Source organism: Wyeomyia smithii, unplaced genomic scaffold (genome assembly GCF_029784165.1).
Source record: "Wyeomyia smithii strain HCP4-BCI-WySm-NY-G18 unplaced genomic scaffold, ASM2978416v1 HiC_scaffold_49, whole genome shotgun sequence".
In the NCBI taxonomy this organism is placed as follows: domain Eukaryota; kingdom Metazoa; phylum Arthropoda; class Insecta; order Diptera; family Culicidae; genus Wyeomyia; species Wyeomyia smithii.
Genome location: NW_026599187.1, coordinates 1 through 11,269, shown reverse-complemented (window position 1 = coordinate 11,269; position 11,269 = coordinate 1). Strand labels below are relative to the sequence as shown.

At 35.8% G+C, this 11,269-nt stretch overlaps 1 long non-coding RNA gene across 1 annotated transcript; it reads left to right on the top strand.

The window, feature by feature from the left end:
• Window positions 1–2,173: 2,173 nt before the first annotated feature.
• LOC129733765 (uncharacterized) lies at window positions 2,174–2,734 on the top strand. Its single transcript, XR_008729694.1, has 2 exons — window positions 2,174–2,461; window positions 2,527–2,734. It is a non-coding gene; the product is annotated as an uncharacterized LOC129733765 (long non-coding RNA).
• The last annotated feature ends 8,535 nt before the right edge of the window (window positions 2,735–11,269 follow it).

Sequence of the window (11,269 nt, the reverse complement as noted above, 5' to 3'; positions counted from 1 at the left end):
AAATACCACTGCCAATACAAATTGCTCAGTTTCGTGATCGTAGTGTCGTCTTCGGCAAAGTTGCAGATAATATATTTTTTCCGAAGAAAATACCCTGAAAAAAAAATTTTTTCTTTCAAAAAATAGTTAGCAGAAAAATTTGAAACTAATTAGACTGCTCTATTGGTGATTCGAACAATTTTTAAAGCTAAAACGTTTTCTTTGATTGGCATAGTGTCTTCTGCACAGTTGCAGATAACAATTTGGTCCTTCCAAATATATTAATTAAAAAAAATCCAAAACATCTTAATTTGTTTGTTATTTCTCCACGATTGAACCAATTTCAGTGTTTAGGTATTTTATTGTATTTTTATAAAAAAAATCGGTATTAAAAAAATGAGCTTTTTTAAATATTTTTTTTTGTTTTTCTCTTCCTTTTTTTTCAAACAAAAAATAATATAGTTATATTTTCGGAAAGACAATATTTGCCAAAGACATCATACCTATCAAAAAACCTTTTAAGCGGCTCTAAAAATATTTGTAATTACCCATACCTTCCCAAAATAGCATTTTTAAATAGCTCCCCAAAAATGAGACGTGCTTCAGGAAGTTAAACCAATAGCACAAAATTACATCTTTTGCCCATAGAAACAACTATGCAAATTTTCAGCCAAATTCAAAAGGGTCGAATCAATTGGGGACCCGTTCTTGTGGAATTGCTCTTTACAAAAAAATACAGTCACCTCTCAGGGAAAGTTAAGTATGCGTTCATCATTTTTACAATAATAAATTAATCTATACTAAAAGGGGTTACTCTCATGTTAAGGAGAAAAAATCGAAATATATTTTTTATTTCTCTTATTTAAAAGGATACGGAATTTCAAAAAATTGCAATGAAAAATATTTGATGTTTTAGACTAGATTATCTTTCCTTTAAAAATCAGAAAGGTCTGAGCAGTAAAAAAAGCAAAGCCTTGGTGCTACATTCCGATTCGGAACTCGACCTTCTGTTTATTTTACACAGACTTCGCAGCCAACTGTTTAGTGTACGGGACAATTGCGGGGCTAGCGCTACGATCCTACTGACACTAACAGTCTCACCCGAGTCGAGACTCGAACCTACGACGACTGGTTTGTTAGGCCAGCATCGTACCTCGAGACCATCTGGGAGGTTGCTGGAGCAGTAGAACCGATTTGAAGGATGTCTGAGCAGTAGAACCGATTTAAAGTTAATGATGCAAAATCCTTCGTTCAGGTATAGCGTACAGGATTTTTCGTGTTTCTGACAAGTAGTTCTTTCTGTATCATGCTCATTGCGAGGAATGTCGAAAAAATTATATTTTGGTACATGAACTCCAGTGAGTCCAGTTATTTATATTTTCTTTTGAAAGAAAAAAGGTAAGATCTCATTATTTAAAAAAAAAAACTCATTAACTTTTCAACTCTAAAGAAAGAAAAAATACTTTTGATCGCGAGCACACAAGTATATATAAACTCTTAAGAACTTTAAATTCAAATCCTTGTTAAGGCGTTTCTATTGAAAACAACAAAAAGTGCATCAGTTCTAGAACATAGCCGAGGCGCAAAGCAGATGAATAAATGCAGGGTTTTTAAACCTGGTTCGAACCAGTTTCAGTGTTTTTCATGATACACTTTGATTGATCTCAGTGTTTCTAGATTTAAATGGATTTACTTCTGATGACAGAGAAAGAATGATCCTGGTTCGAATCACGCTGAAGTTGGTTCACTGATCAAATCGAGCAAACAATTTTTTACTCTTGTGAAAATGCAATATTCTATCAATGACTCAACAAAATACTAAAAAAAAATATTTAGGCTATTCGACTGAAATATGAAAAATGCGTACCACGAGCATCGGTAGTTCGAAGTGGGGAGCTGCATAGCCGCAAGGCTACAAAGTCCGCTTTGTTAAGCGGATGCTTTATATTCATTACGAGAAGGATCTGTATGCGGCCGCAGCCAACAGGAAGCTGTGACCTATATCTGGTGTGCTCCAAGCTTCCCAATGCCGAACTTAAGTGAAACGAACCAGCATAAGGGCACCCGAAAAAAAAACTTAAAAATTTCTATAATTGTACATAGTTTATGTTTTTCATTGTGAATACATCAATTTTACATTAAATATCATTGTTCAGCACAATAAAAACACTGTGTTTGTCATTTTCATTCATTGTTATGTATCTTAACAGCAATTTTTTAGGCATTTTTCATATATTTAGAAGTCACTGACAATGTCTTCCATAGTAAAATTATTGTCGATGGTAGACAAAAGACGTTGAGACTACTGCAGCTGCTGGGACTATTGCGACTGTTGCTGGAACTGGTACCGACGATGAATTGTTGCCTCTAAGCAGCTCCGTGGAAACTCTTGGAACAACATTACAGCATGGTTCAACAATCAACTGGAAAGTTCAGAAAGCTCCAAAGGGATTGGTAGATTTGCCTCTGCGGGAATGCCAAGGTAAAAATTTAATGTTCCCGTTATGAGAACAGTTGTTTATGTTTTTACTTTATTTTACTTCTTAGATACGAACGATTCAGCGATTGCGACATCGATCGGGCAAAAAATCCAACACAATTGAAAAGCTGCGTACATACACATGTCTTGTGGTTAACAGGAAATGATTCCAATAAATAAACAAAAAGAATAAATCTTAATTTAATTCAATTTAATCTGTTTACGGTATTTTAGATGTAAAAATGATCAAAATAAACAAAAAGAGTAAAAACTCAATTTATTGTGAACTTTTGTTTAAATTACAATACCCTTTCCGACAAGTCTAGCGTAGTAGTAAAGTTTATTTATTTTGCTCGTTTGGTTCAGCGTTTACCGGTTCGTTTGGTTGTTCTTGCTTCAGACTCTGCGCCACTCTATCTATCCACTCTTGTCATACCTGTCCACTTCTGGGTTGTATATATATAGTTATATGCGGATTAAGCGCTATTCCCACTGCTTCCGGGCAATGTCCAAGCCGTGGTGCGAATGCAATAAAAAAAAACGAAAATATTTCACTGCCACATAGGGTAATCGTTCCATTATTCATCTCAGCACCTAGGTGCACCTATATTAATCTTATTTCTCTCATTTGTTCAATTTCCCGTCAAATTTCTGCAAATTTTGAAAGTAAATCTATTTGCTTCTCGATTTTGTCAAGTGGGTGAAAGTTTTGCGTTGAAATATGGTAAAATTTGACGATAAATTGATCAGAAAGGCGTGATGAGATTAATATAAGAGCGATTACCCTAGTAAAAACTTCGCAAGTTGCTGCCGTGCACTCTCCGGGAAGCAAAAAATATCGTCGGCAACGATATTTTTCATTCGCACGGCGACAACACGACACTGTCCCGGACATTACACGGCGGTTTGGTGTGAACAAGATCGAAATAGCGCTGTATTAATAATTAGAGGCACGTCATCACTTTGGCTGTCGCACCTGGATATGCGAATGATCTACACAAGTCTAATTATTCATGAACTCAAACACCTGCGACGTTGTAATATTGATACACACTTTTTATTAAATATAATAATTGATTCGATATTATTTACTAGTTGAACCCTTCCGGCGATGCTCGGGATAGATTCGAAATTAACCGTTATGTGCTCGACAAAAAAACACCCTTAAATGCCCGACGGGTACCCGGGTATCCATAAATTGAAACTCTTGTAACTTTGACAATTTTCATCTGATTTCAATAGTTTCAGTACTCAAAGATTCAGCAACTCTACTATCTCCATTGGAATCAGTGTCAGCGGTGCTCCGAAAAGAAATTCTCATTCTCGGAAATCCGTTTTTTTTTTCGGTAATATGTTTTGAAACTAAGGATTTTTATAAATATTTGATAATATTATTGGAATAATTACAATTGATGCCTCACGTTCCGGATATACCCATCTTGGCTGGCATTCGGCCATTTTTTAATCTTTTACAGAAACCGGAGGTCGCCATTCTGATACTCTAAATGGCCGCTGAAGTCGTTTTCAGGTCTCCGGACATAATTTCGATTCCGAAAGTACTCATATAGGGTGGTATTTAGTCAATTATGGCTGTTTTCCAGAAACCGGAAGTCACCATCTCGGTTTTCTAAATTGCGTCTGGAGTTGATTTCCGGTCTATAGGCACCATCCCGATTTCGGAATTATCTATATTCGATCGTATTCGGTCAATTTGTTCCTCTTCCAGATAGCGGAAGTGGCCATTTTGGAATGCAAAATGGCGTCGGGGGTCGTTTGACAGTCTCTAGATATAATACCGGTTTTGAAAATATTCATAATGGATAGTATGTGACATTGTGTTATCCAATTGTTTCTATGTCCACTAGAAGCCCCGGTGGAATCTGTTCCGTATGGGCCATTTCGAAGGCATATCACTATAACACCATAAAAATGGCCTATGGAAGTAGTTTTATAAACTTCGGACCAATAGTTGTAAGATTCTGCTCGAAAATTCATGAAATTCTTCAGTTTTGCAACATATCTCCGAAAACCCAGATTTTCAGCAATGAGAAAATTCTTTCGAGGCACCGCTGAATCTGATTTCAATGCAGAGAAGTAACTGAATCTTATGATGCTAAAAGTGTCGAAATCGGAAGATAATTGTCAATGTTACAAGAATTACAATCTATGGGTACGCGGGTACCCCGTTAGGCATATTGTTATTACATAAAAACTAATGTTATCAAAAGTTCCCTTTTAATGAGCTTTGATTGCAGTGAACTATGAAATTCCGTTTTATGAAACTTTAAAAGGTACCCGGGTACTCCGTCAAGCTCATAACGGTTATACGAATCATTTTTTATTATTTTTCTCTGCCGCACTTCACTTCAGAAATATTACGTTTCACCTCTGATACTCCAATCGTCATTTTAAATACAAAATCTATTGGGCTGTTGTGAATAATTTCTGGCCTCTGGGCATCATCGTGTTTCTGAAAACACTAAAATTGGATGGTATTTGACTACCTTGGGCTGTTCGCCAAAAACCGGAAATTACCATCACAAAATTAAATATGGCAGCTGGAGTTGATATAAGATGACCATTTAGGGTTGTTTTTTTTTTTATTCTTAAGTTTAGGTCTAACAATCTGCAAGATCAATCACGATTGTTACAATGTTTGTAGTTACGTATTTGATGAAAATAGCTTCGTGTCTGAGATTGGCGGCACACATTTATTTGTCATATATTATACCGTTCCAGCAGAAAATTAAAAAAAATGTTTTGCGTGCGACATTAGATTTTTTTACTTTATGCACAATGCGCATAATGTCGCATCTAGTGCACCGTTTAGCGTAAAAAACCGCATAAGTTCGAAACGCGGAAAAATAAGATCGGTGCTTAGAATATGGATATTCAAAAACATCAATTCGCGTGCACATTTGAATCAACGATTTAATGTGATTAAAATTTATCAATTTTGGGGCTACTAACTTTCATGATTTTACATGTCTTCGTAATATTATGAATAATATTTCATTCATATTTATCAGATTGAGTTATTTGCAATATATTTCCATTTTTTCTTCATTTGTCAGATATCCTCAAATTTAATTGCTAAGCATTACCGAACATTTTAATGTAAGAAATCACTGTATGTCATTGCTTTGAAATTCGAGTTAGAGGCGAATCACGTAATAAATATCATCATTATGAATGTTTTATGTAGTTAATAATATCTCAATTTTTAATTATCAGGTACCTGTTGTTTCTCCTCAAATGTCTCTTCTAAACATCATCAAACATTTTTTTTTGAAAAAAAAAACACATATCATCGCTTTTAATTTTGATTTAGATGAAGTTTGAGCATTAAAAGTCATTATTCACAAAACTGCGTTAAATATGCGTGAAACATATTTCTCCTCAAATATTTTTGCGAACATTTTAATGTAGAAAAAAAAGAACTACGATTTAAAGGAAAATTGAGCATAAAAAGACATGATTTTGCATTATAAACTCAGTTTTTAGTAAGGAAAATACCATAACTTTCCCACACATGTCTATTCGAAACAATAACAAACATTTTATTATAGAAAAAAAAACACAAATCATCGCTTCAGACTTTGATTTAGAGGTAAATCAAGCATTAAAAGTCACGGTTTTTCATGTTTTTCGAAGTCTTGTGAATTATATCTTTAGTAATCAAATACCTATAATTTCTCCTCGAATGCCTCGTCTGAATATCAACCACATGCCATCGCTTTGAATTTCGAATTATATGGTGAACGTTGAAGGTTGAACGAAAAAAAGTCAGGTTTTATTCATGTTCAATGTTATGTGAATGATATTACAGTTTTTATCATTTAGATGAAGAAAAAAAAATCACAATTTTTACTATCACAAAACCGTAACTGTTTCACAAATATATTGCCTCGACCTCTACCAATATTTCCTTGCGATAAAACATACATGCCACAGCTTACTTTCTTGATAAGGACGATTTAAAATCATGGTGCTTATTGTGTACCTTAGAAACGGCGGGAATAGTATCAATAAGCTCGGCGTTACGAAATTTCATTTTTATATAGTAGATAAAAATAATTAATCATGCACCATCCTATAAATGAAGTGCTCTAATCCAATACTGCGCTATCAAAATAATCGAAACAAAGCAACCTGCACATCGTCGTTGCGTCGCACCCCAGTAGGTATAAATCGCACAGCCCCGCTGCCACGTTTTACGTTATGTGAATGATATCACAGTTTTCATTCTTAAGAAACCCTACATGTTACACAAATATATTCTTCAAACTCTACGAATATTTTCTTGTAACAGAACGTACATGTAACAGCTTACTTTTTTTGTTTTGAAACAATTTAAAACGATGGTGCTTATTGTGCACCTCAGTAACGGCGGGAATAATATCAAAATTGAAAAAGTGGTTAAACGCATGGTCGAAATATGTTTGCCTCTTTCTGAATCAAACATATTTTGGTAATGCCAAGTTTTGATATCTCTTTGATTACCGTTTGGTCGTTGCACGTGAACAAAGAAGCAGCTTGTGACAATTTACAGATAATTACTTCATAATTTATCACATTTAACGATATGAAATTGGATGGGAATGCCTGTCAAACCGCTATAAGCCAAATCATTTCATTTTAGATGCCTAAAATTTACAAAAAATCACAGCAGAAGGATGTTCTCCTCAAACCCACTATTTTTGCTCTAAAAATACCGATGATGATCTTAAATATAATTAGTTCGAACTATTTCCATACACGTTTGTGGATAAAAAGGTGGGCCAAAATAAAAATTTGGTGGATCAATATATGTTTTCAGTACTTCGTAGAAATTTTGATATTTCTAGGATATTTTTCAATATATTGCATTGTTGAACGGTGTATATTTAAATAGACACTTAGCTCCTAACAATGGTATAATGAAGTAGGTAGTTATGTTGAAAAATTGTGTATGTTTTTAATGAACTGTGCGAACACTTCCCAAAGCTGGTCAAAATACCCCCGTTACCCTACTAAGTCCTTTTTAATAATTAAAAATGGCCTGCTCCTATCTTAACAAGATTTGAACTCACGACCATCTGCTTACCAAAGCGGACTCTGTAACCAAGTGGCTCCCAGCTCCTTTTATACGAACAGAACACATTCAAGTAATTCCTCGTTGTTATCCACGTTCATACGAAAGTACATTCGTCAATTGTACAAATAAAGCGTAATGTTGCAATCCTATTCGATATTTTGCAATACGAATGTTCTATACAATCAACAAAAGTGCTGTATAATCTACGAATTCCATGTTTACAAAATGTGCATGAGTAGGAATAACCAAAAAATATTTTCAGTGAAAATACGTTATAAATTATTTGTAGATCAGCGTCACACGCCGTGTCTGAAGCGCATTATTATGCAACTTAAATGCACCTCAAGTTTCGCTTCACCAAACGTTAGTTCAGCCTAATGTGTAAGCTTTCAAATGACAGTAGCTTGAAAATATTCTATCGGGGAAAACATGAATAAAATAAGTAAAAGAATTTTTTTCATCATTTCTGTCCATTTATGGAGACGCTAGGTACATTGAAACATATGATATCGTAACGATATGAACAATGTGTGTGTGTGTGAGAGAGAGAGAGAGAAAATTAGAAAGAAATGCTGTTTAGTGTATTGCGTTTAAAAAAAATCATACAATATAATTTTTATCGATAGGCAAAAAAACACAAAATGGTTATTATAATGTATTTTTCCTAGGGTGGTTTTAGATTAGAACTTCTTAGGATGGACCGCTTCCTTCAGTTGACCACTCTGGCGAAAAACTTGATATAGGGTAAAACTACCTTGGATGGACTACGTTCTTTAGTGGACCACACCGGTGAAATTAACTCAATTTAGGCGAAAACTCGAAGGATTTACAGAAAGCTTCAATCGGGAAACATCCTATCCAGCTAATCTGCATCATAGTCACGAGAAGTATTCGTAAATTTCCATTAATATCATGAAAATGAACAGGTTTTCGGGGTGGTCCATTGAGGAAGTACCCAAGGTCCATCCAAGGTAGTCCACTATAGAACGTGGTCTTTTCAAAATAGTTTTACCTTAGTATGAAACTTCGGTGTTATTGGATATCCTGAAGCTGATCAGCTTTCGTAAAAATTATCGATAGATATCCAGTTCTTAGTCCAATTTCAAAGCATAACAATAAAAATGATATCAGGTTTGATCGAACAATTAGCTTTTAAGTTTAAACTTTTAACAATGACTCGCTTTATTCATATGCAATCGTTTCCATGTTACGACTCCCAAAAATGAACAACGTTTTGAGCGCCTCAAAACAGATCGTTCGCCTGAAACCGAAGTTTACCGAAATGAGAAGATGCTTGATCGATTAAGACTTAAACTTTTCCGTGTGCCCTGGGTTTCCCCTCAAATTAGTAAAACGTACCATCCATTGATCATTTGTTGACTTGTTTCGAATGGCCTTCAAGACCAAATGATGTTGAGAATTTCTAGTCAGCGTCGAAAAGTTTTGTTAGTCTGTACTCAAATTGTGATTAACCACTTTTTCGGAGCATACATTTCGAAGGTATAAGTACGTCTTTTACATGAATGTATTCATGTTCGTATATGTGTATATATGCTCATATGTGGGCTTCTATGTTTGTGTTTGTGTGTGTATATGTATATTCATATGGGTATGTGTTCGTACCCCAATTAATACACGTTGTTATAGAATAGATGAGATAATTCCACCAATACTTTCGGTTATAGCACAATCCCACAAAAAATGGGCAACCATTTTAAGGTACCATTTTCGATCTGGCTGAAATTTTACCGGGCTAAATATGTTATTTTGTGCTATTGGTATATTTTTTTGAATCACGACTAATTTGTGAAAGGGTTTCTGAAAAAAAAGAAAATTTCTTGGTGAGCATTGTGTTTTACCACTGGAAAATAAATGCACCATTTATAGGATAAGGTTTACTATTTGCCGATCAGGTGAAAGCAGCCTATGCATTTTCGCTGATTAATTTCATTGTGGAGAATTAATATGGTGACTAATGGCAATGTGATCAGCAATGCTGATTGAAAACATTCAAACTTTTCTGAAAACGACTACGCTACGTGCGTTAAGGTGAAACTCCGTGCTCGATTGTTTTTAATAAATTATTTATTTGACACGGCACAATGCGATTCGGCTTTACGGTGCCAGATACAAAATTATAATTTTTATTGTTTATTAGCTCGGGTTATAATTTTTTTTTCGGGGTGGTGTCTCCACCGTGCATGCTTTCATCTTCACTGATCTCCGATACGGATTGCGATAGTTTCTGCTCGTACTCTTGCGTCTTCTTTCGTCTGATTTTTTTTTTTGTCCACGGTAGTGAATTTATCGGACAGCTGCAACGGATTCGCTCCAGCTGCTGCTCCTGCTACCTTCGCCATTGCTGGTCTCTTGACTAGTGGTGGTGTCTTTGCTAACAATTTCGGGGTTGGAGTCCCGGCTTCACTGTTGCTACCGGCTAGTTGAGTGGGGGCGGTTGAAGGGGTGTTCAGTTGCATCTCGGATGGTAGAGATGAATTACCTTTCGCTGCTTCAGTGCGAGATTTTCCAAAATGCACCTCCTTAGTGCAATATCGACAAGTTGCTACCTGGTTTTCATAGGAAACCCGACTCAAAATCGGCTCCGAAAAATCATTTTATACAAAACCAACATAGCTCGGAATTGGTGTCAGCGTATTCGTAAAAGACGTACACTGCTGCAAAAACACTACCAAAAAAGTTCTTCCACTTGTCGTATCTGGTAGATACAACTTCTCCATATGCCGCCATTTGCTTACAGATTGCGTTTTGATTCAACATGAATCGGCAAATCGTGCACTCGAACTTCGATGGCATCGTCTTCAATGTGCACTTGGATGGTGTATCGAGTTTGTTGATGAGAAATAGCGTGTTTAGAGCTGTTCTGTTTCATGAACTGTTCGGCTATTTCACGTCCCCCGTGGAATGTTATTAGAATACAATGCCGTACATGGTGCATATGTATCGCCTTGCACAGACTAAAATCTAATTTCATCCTGTCTCTTAGGAGTTTTTCTACCTCTTCAATTGGCGGTCGTATTGGGTATACTCGAAAATCCAGACAGTATCCCCTTGCATTTTTGAAATGCTGTTCACTTCCATCAGTAACACGCGACGAGCAAACAGCCGCGAAATATTAGCAAATAAAGCAACGTACACTAATCTTAAGCAGGTATTAGACGACGCAAATATTTGCTATTTTTTGTACGATTTTTATTTGCACAAAATAAAATCTGTATTGAAAAATAGCAAATATTTGCTTCGTCTAATACCTGCTTTATTCGAACAAAAGAGTATCGAATGCGTATTGTTCTCGCGATCAAGAGCACTTGCGTTTGTACTGGCTGGAAGACGAGCACGAACTGCCGTGCTAGAAGTTTGCAAGATACCTAAATTTCTCGAAACATTCATTAAACATTGATCGATAATTTGCACCGCTGACGCATGCATGGAGTAGCAACATTTTTTAAGGTGGATGCAGAGATTTTGCTCAAAATCGTGATTACAAAAACGCCGGCGTGAACGTACCAAAACGTATATCTTACACAATCAATTTGTCCAGGGGATCGCATTTAACTTTATCGAAGACGCGATGATTCTATCTCATACCCGAAGCGAGATTTTGATGTCTTGACTGGTCCTGGCCAAAAATGCGACCCTCCCCTCGCAAAAGGGAGAGGATCATGTAATGACGTAAGGGAGAGGATCATGTAATGACAAATTGTTATTGTATCTTT